This window comes from Perca fluviatilis, chromosome 13 (assembly GCF_010015445.1).
Source record: "Perca fluviatilis chromosome 13, GENO_Pfluv_1.0, whole genome shotgun sequence".
Taxonomy (NCBI): domain Eukaryota; kingdom Metazoa; phylum Chordata; class Actinopteri; order Perciformes; family Percidae; genus Perca; species Perca fluviatilis.
This window is the reverse complement of record NC_053124.1, coordinates 1,655,074-1,675,846: the sequence shown is the minus strand read 5'-3', so window position 1 is coordinate 1,675,846 and position 20,773 is coordinate 1,655,074. Positions and strand designations below refer to the sequence as shown.

At 41.7% G+C, this 20,773-nt stretch overlaps 1 pseudogene; it reads right to left on the bottom strand.

Moving 5' to 3' along the window:
- Positions 1-11,113: 11,113 nt before the first annotated feature.
- On the bottom strand, positions 11,114-12,017 carry LOC120571117 (annotated as a pseudogene).
- Between the last annotated feature and the right edge of the window lie 8,756 nt (positions 12,018-20,773).

Below are 20,773 nucleotides of genomic sequence, written 5' to 3'. Positions count from 1 at the left end.
TATCACTGGGAAATTACTTCCATTTTAGATTCCCTGCAACACTTGTATTGTAGAATATAATTGAAAAATACATTTGTTCCTATAATGTGACACCAGACACCACTATGGTTAAGGTTTGGTCAGGTTTTGGCACAAAAAACAGCTGGTTATGTTTCAGCAAATATCATGGTTTGGGTTGAAATAAGTACTTATTTAAGGTTAGGAGACCTTCATTGCCAGTGTTACAATAATGGACACCTGTTTAAGGTTAGGGAATAATGTTAAAAAAAGAAGTTTAGTCCCTTTGCTCTTATGAAATGTTAGATGAAATGCTCTGGGGTCTCATTTATAAAACTGTGCGTAGGATCCTTACTATAAGTGTACATACACCCAAAAGCCCAAAATGGCATATACCAAAAAAAAGTCTGATTTATAAAACCGTGTGTACGCACATCTGTAAGCACTGTTCTCTTTATAAATCAGAGATTACCTACAAGTGTGCGTACGTGGATCAGCCTCTTATCCCGCCCTGTGCACGCCCATTTTTAACCATAAATAGTCAATGTAAAGCTCCTCGTGAATGCTGATCAGTGTATGAATGACACTGGCAGTTGTTACACCGAATCATGATGACTGGCGGAGAAAAAGCAAAAAACTTCTCAGACGTTCAGGAATTGCTGCCAATTGAATTATAATTTCGGCCTGTTCTTGCATAGTGTATGGAACCCTGATCTATAACTATAGTATTAATAATACGTCCAAAACAGCAGGCATTACGGCACTTGATATACCAGACCTATATGATAAGATTTAACAGAACTATATATTATATCCAAACAAGCCGTAGCGATAAAGTTGAAGATTATATATAATATTTATATAAAAAAAAACACTTTTTTCCCTCTGGAAACAGCCGGTTGCCCCCAGAGTGGCGAGGACCTGTAGCCTATTTTGACCGGGATGGCCCGGTTCCGGCGCGATGCCCTCTCTACTGGACCCAATTCAGTACAGAGATCCAAGAGCACAGCTTTAGAAAATCTAAATCGGCATATTAGTCATCGTCATGGTCCCTGAAGTCTCTTTTTCTCCTGATTCTTCCATTAGCGTAGTCCGCCTGCAGGGCCAGCAGGGCCATCATGCAGCATTACGCACGGGGTCACCACAGTATTTATATGTTTACAACAATTTGTGATTGTTAACACCTTGCCATCACAGCATCAACTAGTGGTATCCCTCCCCCCGAGATACAATTTGAATACGAAATAAAGTGTAATAGGCAAACACACTTTTCTTCATGCAGGTTTTGTCACAAACAGTATTAAAGTTCGGACTGATAACGAGGACATTAAGGGTAACGATTGCGCAAGAGTTTAATGGCTGTATTTCCAGACTTTGACATTTGATGATATATGCACAGTTTTAAAGACAGATATTTAGTTATTTACACTGTGTTCTGCCGTTATCTAATGCTAGGGTATTTGATGCTATCCTGTATTTCATGCAGTCGGGCCATCCCCTCCTCCTGCCCTCCGTAGCGGACAATTTGACGGCGAGACAGCGCTGATTAAATATTAAGAACAATTTTTATTTAAGATTCGAGTTGGAGGTGTTTATGGAACAGTTATCACTCAGTACAAGCGCAAATAACACTGCTGGATTTCATCTTCATGGTAACATGGATGATATGGAGTGAAAAAATGTGCATGAGGCATCAATACTAGAAAATATTACGAGTAATCGTTATTCCCACATGTACTTCCTGCAGTCTGACTTCAGTTCACCACCTCACCATCTGCGTCGCCAATTCCTATTTTGTCTCCATAATGTGCGTATGCATGGGTCAGAGTTTGCGTGGAGGACCGCACATTCTCCCGTCAAGTTTGTTTTTTATAAATCACAACCTTTGCGTGGGAAGTGGCGTACGCACATTTTCAGCCCCGTTTTGTGCGTACGCCACGTTTATAAATGAGACCCCAGGTCTGTAAAATACAGGTGAAACACACCTCACAAGGAGCTGGAAAGGCTGTTCCTGCACAGGAAAATAATCAAAATAAAATCTTTTTGGCCAAATGTGTGGCCTATATTCCCATGTAACTCATATTTCTTTCCACCATTTTCCTCATTTGTTGTACCTCATCGGTTGCGATTTGCTATTTCAAAGTCGTACAGACATAAACAAAATATAAATTTAAAAAAAGGAGAGAATGTAAGTAATAATAACTTTTTTTCTTTTTACTTGTATAGCACCTTTTAAAAACCAAGTTTACAAAGTGCTTTGACAGACAAGCAAGGCAAAAGAGGTCAGTTTTGATTATTGGGGGGGGGTTGTAACCCCCCATCCCCCCTGTAAATTATGCCTATGACTATACCTTTAAGTGGGAGCTGAACATCACCTCCCTCATCAAAAAAAGCCCAGCAGAGGATGTACTTCCTGCAGCAGCTGAAGAAGTTCAACCTGCCAAAGACAGTGATGGTGCACTTCTACACAGCCAGCATTGAGTCCATCCTCACATCCTCCATCACCATCTGGTACTCTGCTAGCACTGCCAAGGACAAGGGCAGACTGCAGCGTATCAGCCGCTCTGCTGAGAAGGTGATTGGCCGCAATCTGCCGTCTCTCCAGGACCTGGACGCCTCCAGGACGCTGAGGCGGGCGGGAAAGATTGCAGCCGATCCCTCTCACCCTGGACACACAGTTTGAACCCCTCCACTCTGGCAGGAGGCTGCGGTCCATCAGGACCAAAACCTCATGCCATAAAAACAGCCCTCCCTCCCCCATCCCTAGTTACAACACTTTGTATTAACCTTCATCCTGGACATTGCACATATTGTATTTATTTTTTTTGTCACATTCTGCACTAAATCCATTCAGCCTCCTTTTTCAATAATGTTAAACAGCTTTTTTGCATAGATGTGTTTCTATATTTATTGTTTATTTCACATTCATGTTTACTATGTTTGATGTTTATGTATGTAGTGTAACTTACTTTGGCAATAAACCTGATTCTGATTCTCTCATTTACATTCCTTGCTTCTTTTCCTCAGTTCCTCGCGTATCTCCTTGTTTCTCTGCACTGCAGCTGCAGCTGCATCCAAGACCCGATTTGAAAAACACTGGAATATTTGATTTTCCTGAAAGGTTAGAGAAATGTAACTTGTGTCCTCACAAGTATAATGAGTGTGTGTGTGTGTGTATGTGTGTGTGTGTCTGTGTGCTTTTTTTTGCGCATGTGTGCGTCTGACCTCGTGGACATTGTCTTCTTGGTAAATCTGGTCCCTCCAGCAGGCCTGCGTGTGAGCAGCAGCTTATCAGCTCTGACCAGAGTTACCCTTACTCCCAACCACCTCCATCGCCTGAGAGGAAAATAAATTGCACCCATGCAGTTAATAAGAATAAAAATATATATTGCGACAGAGTCTCACACAACCATTACAAATACCACATAGAGATGTAGTTGGTGGGGGGAGTGAGTGTGTGTGTGTGTGTGTGTGTGTGCGTGTGTGTGTGTGTGCATGTGTGTGTGTGTGTGTGTGTTTTCACAGGAACTCGTTGGCATAGTGAGACATCTCCCAGGATCAGATGGGGGTTGGACCTGCTTCTTATGATGAACAGCCGTGGTGGCTCTTGCCCTCCTCCACAAAGCCAAACAAACATTTATTTCCTTTGCGTTACACCGCCAGTGTCATGGGTGCATATTGAATTCCTGACAACACCGTGACGATGTCTATGGAAGGTAATTACATATCGAATGTTCTTTTTTCTTCCTTCAGCTCCTGGAGGGGAATATCCATCTGTTACGGCCAGAGATTGTATGGAGAAATCATGTTTCCTCAAGCCCTCAAACACAGCCATTTACATTGATATCAAAACAGGTAGAGCAGTGTGGGATATCTGCGCCGTGGTAAATTAACTTCTAGCAATGCTGCACGTGATACATTTCCTGTGAAATAAGAAGGATGTTCTATTATACAGTGCTGAAAAAGGAAACACTGAGTTCTTCCTGCAAATATGATTTAATAAAAAGATGTTGTGTCGGGTTAGAGGAAATGTTTTCTCAAACCAGCAACACAGTGCTATTCTGTGGTGGGCTTCCCAGACCTTTGTGAATATAGGCAGGAAATGAGCAGAATTGGAAAATGAAAGTATAACGTGCTGGATGTTGTGGCATTGAAAGTTTCAGTGAAAGGACTCCCAGGTAAACATGATGTGTGCCACTCTGCAACACAGAAAAAAAGGATTTCCAGTTATAAGAGTGGAAATTGAGGCACTTTCACTCTATCTATCCATTACTGAAGGAATGGTTCAAATGTTTAAAAAAATACGCTCATTTGCTTTCTTTCCATAAGTGAGATGTTCAGTTGGATATCAGTCTTGTGTGTTAAAGGGTAACAACCGTTTTTTTCAACCCTATTTTCATATGTTTTTATGTCTAAGTGACTGATGGGAACAACAATCTTTGACATTGGTCCAGTTATAAGTCAGATCGCTGCAGTCGGCAGCGGAGAAACAAGCTACAATGTAAGTTAATGGGACAATTGTCCAGCGTTTTGCCACTGACAGGCTCAGATTAATATTCTAAAAGTCTGACAACATTATGGAAAGGATCCCTTAGATATAGACCTTTAAAACCTTTCTGTTTAACCAGAAACAGCTCTGAAGTTGCTAGCGCTAAACCCACCAGACTCCATTTAAAAAAACAATACTTTTAGCGTGTATAGAGCCAACATATTTTCACATGTAAATCGATAAACTATGTGTTTATTTCAACCAAAACTAGAATTGTGATGGTTGGAAAAGTGGAAAGACGACCCAAAACAGCTTTTCATAGTTTTATTTAGTTTCTGTCGACTTTGAATGAAGTGTATTTTACAATGCTAAAATTACTGTTTATTTACATGGAGTCTGGTGGGTTTAGCTAACGCAATTTCGCGGATGTTTGTGTTTAAAAAAAGGATCTCACTCTTTAACAGAAAAAATTATATAGAATATATATTATAGAAATCCTTTCCATAATGCTGTCAGATCTTTTTTTGAGGGGCATATGGTCAATCTGAGGAGGCATCCCGGCCAAGGCCCTCATAGCATTTCTGCCCTGGTACTGATCTTGGTAAAAGAGCGTTCTTGTGGGCAGATCCATCTACTTGGAATTGATTATCCAACCCTCAATAATGTATGTATATTAATCTACAGGGTCTTTCCTGTATAGAGGAATGTTTGGTGCGCCCCCCCCCCCGAGAGGTTTTAGCCAGCCCCAAAGGAAAATCACCAGCACCAAAATGATAAGAATTGAGAATAAAAATATGTGTTAGAAATTTACCAAACAGCCGTTAAACAAGCATAACATAAACTTGAATATGAGAGCAAATCACAGTTTGATCTACAGAGTCAGGCTGTGTCAGACTCTTCTGGGGATTTATTTCAATAACTGGGGTTTATTTACTCAAAAATGTTGTTTATCAAATTGTCAGAAATAACAGGAAAATGCATAGATTTCGGTCAAATGAGGTAACCCAGACTCATTGCCTTTCCTGTACACGGACTGATCATGCTTAATGTTGTGTAGGTTCATTCGTAGTTAGTTAAAATGATTTTAAATGCAAAGTAATGCATATTTTTAAATACTTAAGTGGGCCAGTGCATTTTTTTTTAATTCATGCGCAGTCTTTCAGGAAATTGTGTGTCTTAAAGTGCCCATATTATGAAAAAAACACTTTTACTGGTATTTGGGGTGTTCTTTTGTGTCTCTGGTGCTTCCACACACATACAAACTTTGAAAAAAATCCATCCATGCTGTTCTGAGTGAGATACGGTTTCTGAATGTGTCCTGCCTTCAGTCTCCTGGTGAGCTGTTCAAAACCGGCTCGGACTGTGACGTCACAATCCGAAATGAGCTGGCTAACCGCAACCGTTAGCTCGTAGCGTTAGCATTAGCATGCTAACGCTAATGCTAACACTAGCATGGTACCTCGTTCTCAATAGCAAAGCACTGCTACAACACACACAAGTTCACCATAATCTACAAAAGAACTACTTACATCTGCACCCTCATTTAGAAGTCTCCCAGCTAATCCTGCCTTGTAACTGACTGAAGTTGGAGAAACAGCCTGTCTTTTACTGTCTCTAGAGTTAGCTAGCTGACATGATCTACATCTGAGCTACTGAGCATGTGCGAGTGCAATCAAAGATAGTACAGAAGAAGAAGAAGAAAAGAGGTCTCACTCTGTAGCTAAAACAGAAACCAGGTGAAAAGAGGATCTACAGCAGTGAGAGAGAGCTAAAAACAAACAAAAATATGGTGTTTTTTGAAAATTAAACCATGTAAACCTATTCTGGTACAACCTTAAAATACAATTATGAACCTGAAAATGAGTATAATATGGGCGCTTTAATGCTTTTTGGTGAATTGTCCACCTCTTTTCTTCATGCCTTCTTCATAGGTTTCTATTTAAGGTAAATACAGCAACAAATAATAGTCATTACACAGGATAACCTGATGAATACCTAATATTGTCCCCTTTGTATCAGTTCAGTCAGTTCATCAAAATGGCATACAGTGTATTGTATATAAAACACATTTTCATACTTAACTGTAGGGGTATCGAGATCTCCTGTCATCAGTCTTGGTTGCCTCTGATGTGAGGTGGATTCTTCTAATCTATCTATAAATTGCAGGAACGTCTGTCTGTGTGTTTTTGGGCCCTATCTTGCACTCAGCGCAATTGCCTTTGTACACCGACGCATGTATCATTCCTATTTTGCACCCGACGCACAGCGGCCTTTTCCCTCCACAGATGCACGTCGGTAAATTAGGGAATGTATTTGCGCTCCTGGGGGCGGTTCAGCGAAAAGAGGAGGCGTGTTCCGGCGCAAACGTTACTTAGTGCTATTCTGCAGTTTCATAAAACAATTCCGCCACTGACCAGGAAAAACCTGGTCTAAAGTCAGTGGCTAGTCTAAAGTCAGTAGCACGTTATTCAGATGCTATTTTAGGGCGCATGCTTGGCCATAATGTAGCGTGTGCACAACGCCCGCGCATACACTTCTCTCATCTAAATGGACGCAGCAGTTCCCATTTTTGCAAACCATACATAATTACAAAAGGAAAATATTACTGAAAATGCGCTTCAGGTGTTTGGATAGATCAGGAGGCACTTTACAGTACAGTCCTCAAAAAGTCGCAGCATCCTTTGTGGCTTGTTGTGTTTTACACAACATTTCCATGAATCGTGGATGTGTTGATGACATAAATGAGGAAATATTAGAGGACTTAAGGAGACGTGATGTTGAACTACGGCGGGATCTTGTCCGGGAGTAATGCGCGATGTGCTCCTGGTGGAGCGGGTGGACGGAGATGGAGTGGGGGGAAGAGGAAGAGGCACAACAGGTGCAGGTGGTGCGTTTGGAGGCCCACGCTCCATGGCTGCAGCAATCCTCTCCAGACTTGAGGGGCCGCAGCAACATCGCCCCCCGGCCAAGACGGGCATTTATTACTTTGCAGCATCTCGCATCGGCAGCTCCCGCTGGCGTGCGCCAGGCAAATCCGCCGTCATAATAGCAATCTGCCATGGAACAAGCGCCCTGCTCTTAAAGGGAATGTGAGATGACGCTCTGATTGGTTATTTTCACGTTACGCCCAAACCACACCTAGCTACTTCAGACCAACCCATTTTAGATTTGCGTCGGGCGCAAGAGTCATTTATCCCGCCGGTAAAATAGCAACAGCGCCAGAGATCCGCCCACAAAGCTACTTGCGTTTTGCGTTTCATACTTGCGTTTCAGATCGTTAAAATAGGGCCCTTAGTGTGTGTGTGTGTGTGTGTGTGTGTGTGTGTGTGGGTGTTAAGCACATATCTCTCAAACCGTTTGTCCGATGGATTTCAAACCTGACAGGTGTCTTGCTACGGACACGAGTAAGTGCTATGCCAAGTTTGACGTTGTTTGGATAAGAAACGCAAAAGATATCGTCGGTAAAAGAAGCACACATTGGCTTTTGCTGCTCTAGCAAAAGGGCCCCTGCCCCTCTTACGCTGAGTGAGCAGTGAGCAGGACTAGCACACATACACACACACACAAACAGTCCGGTTCTGGTGGTTGATGAACACAAATATGTGTTGTTTAGCTCTCATAACGGGCAAGGTGGGTAACGCATTGCCATGAGTCCATGAGACTAATGTCTGATTACTCCACATTGTCATTGTGATATTTTGTGATTACATTCTGATTCTGTCAGGTAAATGCAGTAGCACAATGTCTTCCTCTGATGTAGAAGTAGCCTACACTATAAGTCAGTAGTAGGGTATACAGAGGAGTTGCATATGAAGTGGTTTGGGGTCCTTCTGTAAGTAATTTTGGGGTACAATTTGGTTTTGAAGAATTCTACAAGCAGCAATACCACAAGCCAAGCAATCGGCCCGTTCCAAACAGGCACATTTTCAACGGGCACTGCACTAGTAATAATAATTATTGGTAAAATACTATTACTACTGCTAATACTACTGCTACTACTACTACTAACCAGGGCTGTCAAACCCAAATTCCTTTTAAAGGGGTGATAGAATGCAAAACCGATTTTACCCTGTCATAGTTTAATAACGACAGTTCGGTGGGTAAATAGGACATACATAAAAGCTCAAAATCCCATTGACACCCCTTTACTATGAAAATCTCATATTTTGAAACTGCCGCTGAAAACGGGCGAATCTCAACAAAGCTGGAAGCTTACGTAAGCATCCCAAGACCTGTACCTTTGTCACGCCCATGGGTGTATAGAGAGCCGAAGTCACGCCCCTTCCGGTGGACCTCATGGGACCTAAACTTGGAAAAAATATGAATTGTAGTGAACGGGGAGAGGCAAATTATTGTTTGATCCCGTTTGAATTGAGCCATGGATTACAAATATGATATTCGTCAATTTAAAAGATACATTTTCAACCGAAAAAAGTCTCAGTTAGCTGTAGGTTGGTCATAGTACCACTTAGTTTTGTGTGAAACCGCTCAGTGGACTACATCTCCCGTCTCACACAATCTACCTCACCTAGCTTGATGCTCGGCTTGCTCGCTAGCTAGCTAGCTTAGCTCTGTTAAACAACACATGTAACGTCATCTTAACTGCTGTGTTTTATCCAGTCAAGTGTTTTCAGCAGATAAGCAATAGAACAAGCGAGATCCTCTGCTCATTAGAGTAACGTTACATCCCCGGTACGATACACAAAAACATTTTAGCTTCAGCCAGACGTCATCCATGAAGTGTGTAGTCTTTCTAATTACATATTTTGTGTATATGTCTTATACTTCAACAGTTTAACAATAAACTGAGACTTTCTTCGGTTGAAAAATTATCTTTTAAATTGACGAACATCATATTTGTAATCCATGGCTCAATTCAAATGGGATCAAAAAATAGAAGTAGAAGGGCGTGACTTCGGCTCTCTATTAAGAGAACGGTCACGCCCCAACATTTACATAGGCTACACAACTGACCTGAGATCAGGTAGTCTTCTGAATCTAGGTCGTGCAGAGCTCTGCAATTCCATTACAAAATTCACTTCTGAAACTTTTTTATGCGAGAAATCAAATGTAAAGCTCAAATATGGGCCACTTTACGTTGCTAATTGCAAATTTTGTCCGACTGTGTGTCGGAGTTCAGCGGCCGGTGCTGCCTGGGTTGCTACATCGCCGCTCTGCCTGTCCTCCTTCACAGACCCCGGCCTGCTGTGAGCTCGATTGAGCTCTGTCACGGCCGTCAGCCCGCGGTTCTCCATACCCGTCCAGTCACCCTTTCTGGAAACTGGACTACCAAACACCGCTGCCCTGACAGAGCTCCAGGGCCTGCAGCTCGCTGTTATACCTCCCCTCTTCCTGCTAAATGGTCGGGGTGTGACTGAGAGCGCGGTCAGCGAGCTTGTTACACCCGCAATCTCTTACCGCAGGTTCCAGTTAATCTAATAATGGATTTATTTAAGTTATTTAAACAAACGATTGGGGAAATAAACGCCTCTTGTCCGCGAGTCTCATTGATAGAGCCGCGGTGAGCTGGAGTCCATCAATAAGAGCTAGCTAGCCTACTCCTAATGAGACCTCTGAAATTCACAAAAATGCATTAAATCCGAAATCGGACAAGTGTTAGCTAAGCTTTGTAAGACCTTGGGGAACCTGTAATATCTATGCTGTGACGAAATTCAAACTGTAAATATACTATAGTTATGCCGAAAGTGTAACTAGTTAGCCGCAATAGTTTCCCATTGTATTGAATGGGACATATAGCTAGCTAGCTAGCTGCTCCTTCTAACAAGACCCCTCACCTTCATAAAAATGCCTTAAATTCAAATCGGACTGTTAATTCAATTCAATTGAATTTTATTTATAGTATTAAATCATAACATAAGTTATCTCGAGACACTTTACAGATAGAGTAGGTCTAGACCACACTCTATAATTTACAAAGCCCCAACAATTCCAACAATTCCAGTAATTCCCTCAAGAGCAAGCAGTGCGACAGTGGCGCGGAAAAACTCCCTCTTGGACAGACCCAGGCTCTTGGTAGGCGGTGTCTGACGAGCCGGTTGTGGGTGTGATGAACAGTGGAGATAGTAGTCACATTAATAATGGAACAGTGACTGGATGTAGCGGGAAGCTGCAGGGTTCAGCAGGACGCAGCATGACATTGCAGGGCATCGCTGAGCTCAGCAGGGAGTGCAGCAGGACCACGGCGACAGCTGCAACCAGGATCTTGGTGCCAACGTTCTCCAAGGAAATACGCTGGGGGAAAAAAGCATAAGGACTCCGGGGAGTAAACTCCCCAGAAGCTAGGATTAGTAACAGGCATTTCTGGGACGGGCTGCACACAAATAGTAATAGTAATAGTACCAGTAATAGAAAGGGAGAGGAGAGAGCAGCTCAGTGTGTCAAAGGAAGGAAGTCCCCCGGCAGTCTAGAACTATAACAGCGTAACTATAACAGGTAATTAAGAGAGACAGGTCATAAGGAGAGGTAGCTTTTTCGGGCTTAGAACTCTCCCCTGCCGGATCTGGCTTGGCTGGCCTGCCTCCCTCTACTTTGTTATGTATTATTAATCTAACAATTATGAAGAGAAGCAGTTGGGCCAGTTAGGTGAACACTGCAACTCCTCACTCCCTAACTATAAGCTTTATCAAATAGGAGAGTTTTAAGTTCATTCTTGAATGAGGTGACAGTTTCTGCCCCCCGAACCCAGATCGGGAGCTGGTTCCATAGGAGAGGAGCCTGATAACTGAAGGCTCTAGCTCCCATTCTACTTTTAGAGACTCTAGGTACCACCAGTAACTCTGCATTCTGGGAGCGCAGTGCTCTAGTGGGACAATAGGGTATTAGGAGCTCTTCTAGATATGATGGTGCTAGACCATTTAGAGCTTTGTAGGTCAAGAGAAGGACTTTAAACTCAATCCTGGATTCAACAGGAAGCCAATGCAGAGAAGCTAATACAGGAGAAATATGATCTCTTTTCTTAGTTCTTGTGAGAACACGCGCTGCAGCATTCTGGATCACCTGGAGAGTCTTAAGAGACTTATTTGAGCAACCTGATAGTAAGGAATTACAATAGTCCAGCCTGGAAGTAACAAATGCATGGACTAGGTTTTTGCCGTCGTTTTGAGACAGGATATTCCTAATTTTGGCAATGTTACGAAGATGAAAAAAGGCTGTTCTTGAGGTTTGTTTTAGATTGGCATTAAAGGATATATCCTGATCAAAGATAACTCCTAAATTTCTAACAGTGGTGCTGGAGGCCAGGGCAATACCATCCAGAGTAGCTATATCTTTAGATAATGAAGTTCGGAGGTGTTTAGGGCCCAGCACAATAACTTCAGTTTTGTTAGGGTTTAACATCAGAAAATTATAGGTCATCCAGGATTTTATATCCTTAATGCACGCTTGAAATTTAGCTAGCTGACTGGTTTCGTCTGGTTTCGTCTGGTTTGATTGACAAGTATAATTGGGTGTCATCCGCATAACAGTGAAAGTTAATTGAGTGTTTTCTAATAATATTGCCTAGAGGAAGCATATATAAGGGGAATAGAATTGGTCCAAGCACTGAGCCTTGAGGAACCCCATGGCTAACTTTAGCGTACTTGGAGGATTTATCATTAACATTCACAAATTGAGATCGATCAGAGAAATAGGACCTAAACCAACTCAGAGCAATTCCTTTAATGCCAACCAAGTGTTCCAATCTCTGTAACAGGATTGAATGGTCAATAGTGTCAAATGCAGCACTAAGATCTAGTAAAACAAGAATGGAGACAAGACCTTTGTCTGCAGCAGTTAAAATGTCGTTAGTAATTTTCACCAGTGCCGTCTCTGTGCTATGATTCTTTCTAAATCCTGATTGAAAGTCATCAAATAAACTATTGCTATGTAGAAAATCACATAACTGATTAGCAACCACCTTCTCAAGGATCTTGGATAGAAAGGGAAGGTTAGATATAGGTCTATAGTTTGCTAAGACCTCAGGATTCAGGGTGGGTTTTTTCAGAAGAGGTTTTATCACAGCTACTTTAAATGACTGTGGTACATAACCTGTTAATAGAGACATATTGATCATATCTAGTAATGAGGTGTTAACCACAGGTAATGCTTCTTTGAGTAGTCTCGTTGGGATGGGGTCTAAGAGACAGGTAGATGGCTTAGCTGAGGATATCTTTAACATTGATTGTTGAAGGTCTATAGGATAAAAGCAGTCTAAGTATATGTCGAGACTAGTCTTTATTTCTAGCGACTCTGCGTTTAAAGGTGAACCGTTAGAAGTTGAGTGTAAAAGGTGATGAATTTTATCTCTAATTGTTGTAATTATATCATTAAAGAAGCTCATGAAGTCATCACTACTCAGAGCTAGAGGAATAGATGGCTCAGTAGAGCTGTGGCTATCTGTCAGCCTGGCGACAGTGCTGAAAAGAAACCTTGGGTTGTTCTTGTTTTCTTCTATTAGTGATGAGTAATAGTCTGATCTGGCCTTTCTTAAGGCCTTCCTATAGGTTTTGAGACTTTCTTGCCAATTCCAACGAGATTCTTCCACTTTGGTGGAACGCCACTTACATTCGAGGTTTCGCGAGATTTGTTTTAATTTGCGAGTTTGGGAGTTATACCAAGGTGCTAGTTTCCTTTGCTTCATCATCTTCTTTTTCAGGGGAGCAACGGAGTCTAAGGTCGTCCGTAGGCAAGTCGTAACACCGTCTACAAATGCATCAATTTGAGAGGGACTGAGGTTAACATACAGGTCCTCTGTTATGTTAAGGCATGACATAGAGTCGAATGCTGTTGGAATATCTTCTTTAAATTTAGCTATAGCACTGTCAGATAGGCATCTGGTGTAGGAGCCTTTATCTAATTTAATATAATCAGGTAGTAAGAATTCGAAAGTGATTAAAGAATGATCTGATAATACCGAATTCTGCGAAAATATTATTAAATCCTCAATTTCAATACCATATGCCAGCACAAGGTCGAGGGTGTGGTTAAAACAGTGCGTCGCCTTGTGCACACTCTGACTGAAACCGATTGAATCCAGTAATGAGTTGAAAGCAGTACTAAGGCTGTCATTGTCAACGTCCACATGGATATTAAAATCACCTACAAGAAGTACTTGGTCTGATTTAAGGACTAAGCATGATAAAAACTCTGAGAATTCAGATAAAAATTCAGAATACGGACCTGAAGCCCTGTAAATAACAATGAATATAATTGGCTGTAATGTTTTCCATTTTGGATGTTGAAGATTAAGAACAAGACTTTCAAATGAGTTATAATGTAATTTAGGTTTAGGAGTAATTAACAGGCTTGCATCAAAGATGGCTGCAACTCCCCCTCCTCGGCCTGAGCCTCTAGGAATTTGAGTATTAATATGGCTGGGAGGAGTGGCTTCATTTAGACTAACATAGTCTTCATGGCCCAGCCAGGTTTCAGTAAGACAAAATAAATCAATGTTATTATCTGATATCAACTCGTTTACCAATACTGCTTTAGAAGACAGAGATCTAATATTTAATAGTCCACATCTAATTTTCCTATTTTGTTCTGTTGCAGTCGTTTTAATTCCAATTAGGTTGTTAAGTATAGCGCATCTTTTGTTTACCTTTGATTTAACCGATCTGAGCCGGGGGACAGACACCGTGCTTATTAGACTATGAGTGGGCGACTGCTCCAACGGAAGCACAGAGGGGCGCATTGCACTGCACCTCTGATTACTAAAATATAACTTTTGGGTTGTCATGGTTTATGTCTGATAAACTCGTTCAGATTTTTGATATGAGAGCGGCACCGTCCCAGGTGGGATGAATGCCGTCTCTCTCAATCAGACCAGGCTTTCCCCAGAACGCCCTCCAGTTATTCACATAGCCCACATCATTAGCTGGGCACCACCCCAACAACCAGCGGTGGAAGGATGACGTACGGCTGTACATTTCATCATTGGTCAGGTTTGGCAGGGGTCCAGAGAAAACTACTGAGTCCGACATTGTTTTTGCGTATGCACAAAGTGACTCAACATTCATTTTAGTGATCTTCGATTTACGACCATTACCACCTACGTGAAGTATGATCTTACTGTATTTACGGTTCTTTTTAGCCAGCAGCTTTAGATGGGTTTCTATATCGCCCGCTCCAGCCCTGGGGACACATATGACCGTAGGTAGGCCTACTGTAGCTGCCGGGGCCGCTGGCTTCACATATTGCAGTATAGAGCTCCCAATAACCAGAACTGGCTTCTCAGCGGGTGTATCACTGAGTAGGGAGAAACTGCTAGAGAGGCGAAGACGCTCCGGTTTAGAGCGACCGTCATCATGTGCACTCCCTGGTCTAGATCTAGCGCTATGCTTCCCTCGGACAGTCACCCACTCTCCCGGCTGCTCGGGGTCTGCCGGGGGACAGCTAGCAGAAGCTACAGAAGCTACAGTATCTGTTAGCTTTTGTTAGTTTTGTAAGACCTTGGGGTAGCTATGATATAAGTTTGCGTGACGAAATTCAAACTGTAAATATATTATAGTTGTGTATAGTGCAGTAATCCACAAAGGGTGACTTTGCCCTGGGTATGGAGCCCAGCAGGCTGCCGCTTTCTCGTCAGACTGTGTGGAGCTCCTAAAGTCCAACACGTCTTACCAAATTTGCAATTAGCCATACATTTTCGTAAAACGGCCCATATTTGAGCTTTATATAGTTGATTTCTCGCATAAAAAAGTCTCAGAAGTGAATTTGGTAATGAAACATTGCAGTGTCTGGAATATGAGATTCTGTCCCTTCTCTAATGTGTGTGTATGGGGATTCGGTCAACCAATCAGCACGTGTCTCTAATGTGTGTGTATGGGGATTCGCGCAACCAATCAGCGCGCATCTCTAATGTGTGTGTATGGGGATTCGCTCAACTAATCAGCGCGCAGCTCATCTAAATATTCATCAGTATACCATATTTGGAAGAAAAGCTCTTGTTACAAATAGGACCAAAACACAGGGATGCATAAGGGCCAATAAAATATCAACCAGGCCATTTTCAGCCCAACCAATGTTACATACCCCATTAGGAGACCATAAGGAACAGTGTGAAATACCCTATATAATCATTCTATCACCCCTTTAACGCCACAAACGTTTTTGATGGCAATTTACGCACGCACGTTCTATGATTTGGGCCTCAGGCTGTTCGATGCAGCAGTAACAGTTGTGGATGGCTTCTTCAGCAGATTCGTCATTGACCATATCTAAAAAGACTTTGCTTTAATGTGGGAGAATGTGTTTTTTTTTTTTTTTTGCAAAAGTCAAAGAAAATAAGTATTTCATAATACATGCTTTAATTCTAATAGCAAAATTCCACATTCATAAATGTAAATTCAGCAGTAAAAAACCTTATACTTATACCTTATGCTCTGAAAACATTCAACATATTGACCACTCTAAATATCCTTAAGTAATATAGGCTACCTTGGCAAAGCTTTTGTTTTTTGTGTCTTTTTTATACCTGTATATGTCACACGGTTGTGTGAGGTCTTCTGTTACCAGCAAAACAAGGCATTTCCATTGGGGGGTGGGGGGTGGCTGGGTCCAGGCAATCACAGCTGCTTCTCATAATCCTAATTCCAAATCCAACAAACATTTAGAAAAACATAGCAAATCCACAAACCCATGCTAATAATAAATGTTAAAACATTCCACAAAACCATTCAAATAATAACATGCAACACATCTACTAATAAAGCCAATTGAAAAATAAACACACTACTAAAACTCAAACTGGGCAATTAATTAAAGGGGTGATAGAATTATTATATAGGGTATTTCACACTGTTCCTTATGGTCTCCTAATGGGGTATGTAACATTGGTTGGGCTGAAAATGGCCTGGTTGATATTTTATTGGCCCTTATGCATCCCTGTGTTTTGGCCCTCTTTGTAACAAGAGCTTTTCTTCCAAATATGGTATGGTCATGAATATTTAGATGAGCTGCGTGCTGATTGGTTGAGCGACTTACCATTACACGACACATTAGAAGACGCGCTGATTGGTTGAGCGAATCCCCAATACACATACATTAGAGAAGCGACAGAATCTCATATTCCAGACACTGCAATGTTTCATTACCAAATTCACTTCTGAGACTTTTTTAAGCGAGAAATCAACTATATAAAGCTGAAATATGGGCCGTTTTACAAAATTTGATGGCTAATTGCAAATTTGGTAAGACGTGTCGGACTTTAGGAGCTCCACACAGTCTGACGAGAAAGCGGCAGCCTGCTGGGCTCCATACCCAGCGCAAAGTCACCCTTTGTGGATACTGCACTATGGGGCTCCGCGGCCAGATGCCGGCATACCTATAATATATTTACGGTTTGAATTTCGTCACGCCACTTATATAACATCATTCCCCAATGTGTTATAAAGCTAACCGTTGTGTCCGATTTGATTTTAAGGCATTTTTATGAACGCCAGGCGGCTTTGTAGGACGGGCAGCTGCTTGCTATATGTCCCATTCATTACAATGGGGAAATACCGCAGCTAGCTAACTACACTGTCGCCATAACTAAATTATATTTACAGTTTGAATTTCGTCACGCCACTTATATAACATCATTCCCCAATGTCTTATAAAGCTAACTGTTGTATCCGATTTGATTTTAAGGCATTTTTATGAACGCGAGGCGTCTTTGTAGGACGAGCAGCTGCTTGCTATATGTCCCATTCATTACAATGGGGAAATACCGCAGCTAGCTAGCTACACTGTCGCCATAACTAAATTATATTTACAGTTTGAATTTCGTCACGGCACTTATATAACATCATTCCCCAATGTCTTATAAAGCTAACCGTTGTGTCCGATTTGATTATATGTCCCATTGATATGTCACATTCATTACAATGGGGAAATATCGCAGCTTGCTCACTTTCGCATAACTAAAGTATATTTACAGTTTGAATTTCGTCACGGCATGAATATTACAGATTCCTCAGGGTCTTACAAAGCTTAGCTAACACTTGTCCGATTTCGGATTTCAATTGAATGTATTTTTGTGAATGTCAGAGTTAGGAGGAGTCTAGCTAGCTCTCATTGATGGACTCCATCTCACCGCGGCTCTATCAATGAGACTCGCGGACAAGAGGCGTTTATTTCCCCGATTGTTTGTTTAAATAACTCAACACACATACCCATTATAAGATTAACTGGAACCTGCGGGCTGCGGTAAAAGATTGCGGGCGTAACAAGCTCGCTGACACTGCGGTCAGGGCGGCGATGTAGCAACCCAGGCAGCACCAACACCGGCACTAAACTCCGACACACAGTCGGAGAAAATTTGCAATTAGCCATCCATTTTCGTAAAGTGGCCCATATTTGAGCTTTATATAGTTGATTTCTCGCATAAAAAAGTTTCAGAAGTGAATTTTGTAATGGAATAGCAGAGATCTGCGTGACCTAGCTAGATTCAGAAAACTACCTGATCTCAGGTCAGTTGTGTAGCCTATGTAAATGTTGGGGCGTGACCGTTCTCTTAATACACCCACGGCTGTGACAAAGGTTCCGGATTTTGAGATGCTTACGCAAGCAACTAGCTTTGTTGAGATTCGCCCGTTTTCAGCGGCAGTTTCAAAATATGAGATTTTCATAGTAAAGGGGTGTCAATGGGATTTTGAGCTTCTATGTATGTCCCATTTACCGTTATTCAACTATGACAGGGTAAAATCGGTTTTGCATTCTATCACCCCTTTAAAACATGCAACGTTGGGAACAAAATGAAAAGCTCACATTCTGACATTTACTGTTCTGTATACCTTTGTATGATTCCTGTATACTTTTTTGCACTTTTTCTGGCAATAAAATAAAAAAGTTGTGGATGATAGGAGAAACCATAGTGCTCCATGATAACATCCAAGGGATCACATCACCAAACCCGGTATCCGCCGTCTGGCTCGCCTCGACGGAGTGTGAACTGAGTAACCACCGAAGTACGTTGAGTCTCAATACCACTTGAGCATTAAACACTTGAAAAATATCCCTTTTTAAAGTACTTTTAGAACAGCAGTTAATCGCGAGGTAACTTTTCACAATCATTCAATTAATCACGATAAAATATTTTAATCGATTGACAGCCCTACTACTACTACTACTACTAATAATAATAATAATAATTGTTTTAAACAAGACTTTACAAGGCATATGTCTATCAGATATGGACCGTTTAAAAGAAGAATGGGAAAAGGAACTAGGTGTCTCAATACTACCAAATGTTTGGGAGGAGAGCTTGGACTATATCCATGACTGCTCCATTAATGCTCGACATTGCTTAATACAGTTTAAAATTCTTCACAGACTTCACTATTCTAAATTCAATTCAATTCAATTCAATTTTATTTATAGTATCAAATCATAACAGAGTTATCTCAAGACACTTTACAGATAGAGTAGGTCTAGACCACACTCTATAATTTACAAAGCCCCAACAATTACAGTAATTCCCTCAAGAGCAAGCATTAGCAGTGGCTATTGCGACAGTGGCGAGGAAAAACTCCCTTTTAGGAAGAAACCTCGGCAGACCCAGACTCTTGGTAGGCGGTGTCTGACGGGGCCGGTTGGGGGTGTGATGGCAATAATAGTCGCATTAAAGATAGTGGACCAGTGACTTTGAAGGTAGTCGTTGTAGTTCATGTCTAAAGCCAAATTGCATAAAATATTTCCAGAAGTGTCACCCCTCTGTGAGAAATGTGAATGCATGCATGCTTACTTCATAGCTACGCTTTATGTCACAAATTGAAAGAGTTCTGGTGCGACATATTTCATTTTCTCTCTATGATCTTGGCGGACCAGATAGAGCCTGACCCTGTTTTAATAGTTCTGGGTATATCTGAGGAGTTAAGGAAGTTACCTTGGCAGAGAAGGCCTTTAAGACATGAGTAAGAATACACTCCTGGGGTGGGAGGGGTGGGTAACTGAAGAAAGGGATCCTGAGAGGAGCTAAAGGGAGGGGGTGGTAAGCTATGTTGGGTTTTTATTTGTATATACATTACCGGTAAAAAGTTTTAGAACACTCCAATTTTTCCAGGTTTTTATTGAAATTCATGCAGTTCAATGTCTTATTGTACTCTGAAATGAAAGAATAGAACAAATGAACAATTTAAGTTAAAAAATAAATCATGGAATCAATTTATAGACCAAAATGTATTCTAAATTTTTGACTCATCAAAGTAGCTCCCTTTGGCAGATATACAGTAACAGCTGAACACACTCGTGGCGTTCTTTCTACAATGGAAATCAAATATTCTTCAGAAAGTTCTTCCCAACTCTGTTGCAGAAGTTCCCATAAATGTGGGGCACTTTTCTGTCCAGTTCATCCCAAACCAGCTCAATGGGGTTTAAGTCTGGTGACTGTGCTGGCCACTCCATGTTTTTAAGCTTACCATCTTGTTCTTTTTTGCTAAGGTAGTTCTGGCATAGCTTGGACTTATGTTTTGGGTCATTATCTTGCTGTAGGATGAACCCCTGACCAACTAGGCGCATACCAGAGGGTACTGCATGGCGCTGCAAAATGCTGTGGTACCGTTTTGGTTCAGGGTGCCTTTCACTCTGTACAAATCACCGACCCTGGATCCAGCAAAACAGCCCCAGACCATCATGCTTCCTCCTCCATGTTTGACAGTTGATGTCACACACTGAGGAACCATCCTTTCGCCTACTCGACGGCGTACAAAAATCCTGCGTGATGAACCAAAGATTTCATCAGTCCATAGCACCTTCTTCCAGTCTTCAGTTGTCCATTGACGATGTTTCTTGGCCCAGGCAAGCCTCTTTTTCTTATTCTGACGTCTTAGCAATGGCTTTCTTGCTGCAACTCGACCTATCAAACCTGCAGCTCCAAGTCTTCTCTTTCCAGTTGAAACTGAGACTTGCTTATTACGACCACTATTAAGCTGAGCTTGAAGCTGTTGTCCTGTGAGCCGCCTATCACGCAAGCTGTTGACTCAGAAACTTGTCTTCTGATTCTGTTGTGGCTTTGGGTCTGCCAGACCTCTACCTGTCAGAGTTTGCCCCAGTTTCTAAGTGCCTTTTGATGGTGAAGAATACTGTACTCACTGACAACTTGACTTTCTTCGCAATTTCTCTGTAGGAAAGACCAACATTCTTAAGTGTTATGATGGTCTGTCTCTCTTCCATTGTTAATTGCCTTTTTCCAGCCATTTTTATAGCAACACACTACTTTCTGCAGTACAATACTGTTCAAATAATGCTCACGAGGGTACGGTACCACAGTGTGTTCCAACAATACTTTTATACAAACAGAGGGGGTTG